We start from the raw sequence: 4,298 nt of genomic DNA, 5'->3' as shown, positions 1-4,298 counted from the left end.
TTTCTCAACATCACTGAGAAAAATATTCATTTTGCAGGTAAAAAATTACTCCATAAATGAATGTATTCCAGGCCATGAGGCTAAACAAGGGATTATAAGAATCAGGTTTTTCAGAGTCCTATACAAAACATTTCCTCCCTTTATGTGTTTGTAAAAATTGTTTAAAATGACCAACTTTATTCCTATGGAGTAGCAATTCTCAACTGAGCTTTGCATATTACCATCAATGAGGGAGATCTGAGCCAGCGAGGTAGGGGTCATCAGTGGCTGTCTCCAGAGTTCCTTAATGACTGGCTGGTGCAGAGTAGCAGCTCCCCACCCCAGGTGATTCTAATATGCAGCAAGGGGAAAGAAAAATTCTTCTAGATACCCTTTGGTCAGAAAACCCCTGAAAGAATTAGAAGTCGACAAAGAGAGTCATTCTATTTTATCCTTTAAAAAAATCAGATTTCATAAACGATTATATATTGCTCCACCAATATAAATATATTTCTTACTCCAAATATACCTTCATCCTTTTCAGCCCCCAAGTTGTGAGGGAGGTGATATTGCACCATATAGTTACATATAGCTACTCAGCAGTTTCGTCACCACTGATCAATGCAAGTTACAAAATGGCAGCGTGAGTCTTAGGGGGTATTTAAACTTTTGGGGGTTTCAGGCAAATATCTGTGTGGAGAAGCAGCTCTGTTTGGATAGGGGTGCTCTGCAGCCTACATCACCCTAATTAGCAACTTAGTAACACCAGTCCTGTGGAGAACTGGCCTAATTTGGTGGAGCTGGGTTGAGAGCCAGTTCCCTGGAACTTGGCAGCAAGAGAAAGCCTATGGGTGCCAATTAGCTGGAGTAGCTTTCCACCCTTAGCTACTTAGTGATGGCGTTTTAATGTTTGTTGGTTTTTCATTAAAGATTGATCTGACTCTCTGGATTTCTAATGTCCTTTTATTTGGTAAGTCAATCTCAGCCTGGCAGTATCACATGGCACAGAATGTTAAAAAAAAAAAAAAGAGTCTTAGCTGAAAGTGACTTTCAAAACTCAGCTCTCTTGTTCCTGGGGTGGGGGGGGGGGTGGGGGGAGGGAATGCTGTGAAATATCTCAGGGGCCAAGAGACATGGAGAAGAAAGAGAATGGCCAGGGTAATCCCACACCTGTTGCTGAAAGACAAACATCTTAATGCTCTATTTTTTTTTTCTACAATGACTTTGAGGTTATTACGTCTATTGAGTTTTAAGGAAAGTAAACTAAGCAAGAGGGTAGCCTGGCAGGTGGAGAAGGCTAGAATGTTATAATAATGCATTCAATCTTCATCACTGAAGTCACTAGGCTGGCCAGGTCACATAAAATTGCTTAACTGGCCCCTTCAATATTCTGATTGGCTTGGCCATGCAGCCTGCCTAACCAATCAGATGGGGACTCTTTGGGGCCGCTCCAGGGGAGCTAGTAATGGATCCCCACTCTTGGCGAGGTTCCCACTGCCCATTTATCTTGCATCTAAAGAGGTGTCCTGAGTATAATTTCTGGCAGGAGTTAATAAAGCAGGCACTTGCTAACAGCCTCGTTGATAACTAGTCTCAAGTGGGACTGTTCTTCCATCTGTCAGGGCCAAGGTCGTTCTGGCTACAGGAAGCCTGACTGCCTGGGGCTGATATCTGAGGAGTTGTACCACCGGCAGACATGGCCAAGGGCACAAAAATGTTTAAGACCCCAAACCGAATCCTCTAAGGACTGGGGAGTGTTCTGTTTAATGTGGCTCATGTTCTTAGAACCTGCAAAGTGCTGCTCCAGTGGTTCAACAATAGTGTGTGTTAATGAGAGCCCTGATGGGGTGTGTATGTGTGTAATTATAGATGTGTAGTAAATCACAATAATTATTAAAACACATGCAAAAACACTTGGAAAACCAATACTAGTGCCTGTTAACACCCTTCTTATGTGTATATGTGTGTGCCTATGGACATAATACCAATTTGAAAACTCCTGCTCCAGGGGTTCAATAATAGTGACCAGTTAGTACTCAGAATTTGGGGGAGTGAGTTGTGGTTAATTTCCTGGTTAACTGTGGGTTCACTAGAAAATGCCTGTAATGCCAGCCTAATTATCTATATTTGAAATATCTGTATCTCTATCTGCCTTCTAAAGCACAATTCAAAGGATGAAACTGGATCGTGATTTGCCTTGCTGATACCTTTTAGCCCCTCAGGTTAAATCCTACTCATCAGTTCCAAGGACGGTATTAAAGAATGGGGTAAATTGAAGGATAGAGGATGGAAGTTACTTTTTGTCCTAAAATCCTGATAGAAGTTTTGTTTTTCCACTATTTTTCTCATTCTTCCAAAATGAGAATGCCACAGAACAAAATATAAACCCCAACCACAGCCACAGGGCAATGGAGCACTGTGGCAGGTTGAGCTACAGTCATTTGAGGATCTGCTGCATTTTCCCCCATAGCTTTTGCCATTTAGTTACTGGATTGTCCTCTCAGTTCTCATTTTTTTTTTTAATGTCCTAAAGTGTGGACTCATATATGCTCAACTTGAGGCAGCTTTGAATTTCTAAAGAACCACTTTTGCCACCAATCTATGATTTTTTTTTTCTGCTTACAGAGAGTTGGGGAAGGAGAAAAAGGTGAGAGTCCTTGAATTTCTTTTTAACTCTAGGAACACTCATTGCAATGGTGATCTCACCCAGCTTCACTGATTAAATGCCATCTATATGCCATCCATCGTGGACTCGATGGTAACTATCCCTCTCAATTTCTGACGCTAGAAGAACTCAAAGAAGACAAGAAAAGAATGAGTAATGGCACAGCTGAAGTCTAGAAGATGATGAAGACATGACACGAGAAGAACATGGATAATTATTAGGTCTCCAACGACAGTTGATGAAAACCAAATCTGTAGCACTAACATAGACTGTAGACTGAAATGTCCAGAGGCTCATCTTTTATAAGATTTGTAATCAAAATTAATATGAATGGAGTTAATAGTTGTAATGGAGTGGTTGACCCAAGAACCATATCGGGGTTAACAAAATGACAGATTTCACCCAGAATCAGAGTTGTCCTACAAGGGCTTTGGTGCCTAGTGATGTCTAAAGAAAATATGAATCTCAGCTACCTGAAAGATAGAGTGTCACAGCTATAAATCAAAAGAAAAACCATAGATGCTCCCTTACTCTGATTTTATTCAAACAATCTTTATTTTTCATAGTAGTAAGTTTTCTAGATATATCTTATAGGCTCAATGTACAGAGAAGGAAGCTACCATTTAAAGACAATTAATCTTAAATACTATAATTTTTTTGTACATTTGAAATACCTGTTGTACTATAACAAAGATAAATGAATACTGCTTAAAAACTTTAGACAAATTTAACAGAGTTTATCTGAACAAAGACCAATTCATGAACTGGGCAGTACCTAAAACCAAAAAAAGAAAGAAAGAAAAAAAAATCAGAGAACCCTGCTCCACAGTATGGGTAGCAGGCTTTTATAGGCTTGATATAGATTAGATGCAAAGTAGAGAAATTACCTGAATGGCCACAGCTACGTGTTTGCCTATTTTGGGTGTTGTGTGATGAGGCATTTGCCTTATTTAGATATAAGTCAGATGGAAAGTCGCTAGTTATATAACCAGTTAATTAGTTGGCTGTTTCTGGTTGGCTGAAGCTCTTTTTTTATTTTTATAAATTTTCATTATTATTATTTTTTTGACTGAATCTCTTTATAAAAGGCAATTTGCAATAAATATTTTCCAATTATGTCTGCTTTGGTTACAGAAGAACACTGGTTGAAAGACAACCTCATACTCTTTTTGTGAGTCTCTCAATCTTGAAACTTTACCAAAACTTTGGCCATTAATGTCATGCTCTGTCACCATCATAGTGGACTTATTTGGCATTGGTATGGTATGCATAAGTCATGACGTCTGGCTGAGTGATTCTTTTTGATTGTTTGTTTGTCTTTTGGTCATTCAAACAAGGGTATGTTAGCAGCTTTTTGTCACTATGACAAAATACTCAAGAAAATCAACTAAGAGGAGGAAAGAATTATTTCGGCTCATGGTTTCAGTTCAAGGCAGCTGATTTCATTGCTTTTAAGCCTGTACCTTTCTGGTGAGGCAGAACAACATAGCTGAAGATATGGCTGAGAAAATTAAGCACTCATCAGAATACAAGTTTCATAACATTGAGAATCATTTCTTGACTGAAAATGACAATTATTACTCTTAGTTATCCTCTTCCTCTGAGGATGACATGGTGTAGAGAGTATGGCGGAACAGGGCTGCTCATCTCATGA

Source organism: Marmota marmota, unplaced genomic scaffold (assembly GCF_001458135.2).
Source record: "Marmota marmota marmota unplaced genomic scaffold, marMar, whole genome shotgun sequence".
Taxonomy (NCBI): domain Eukaryota; kingdom Metazoa; phylum Chordata; class Mammalia; order Rodentia; family Sciuridae; genus Marmota; species Marmota marmota.
This window is presented reverse-complemented; position numbering follows the sequence as displayed.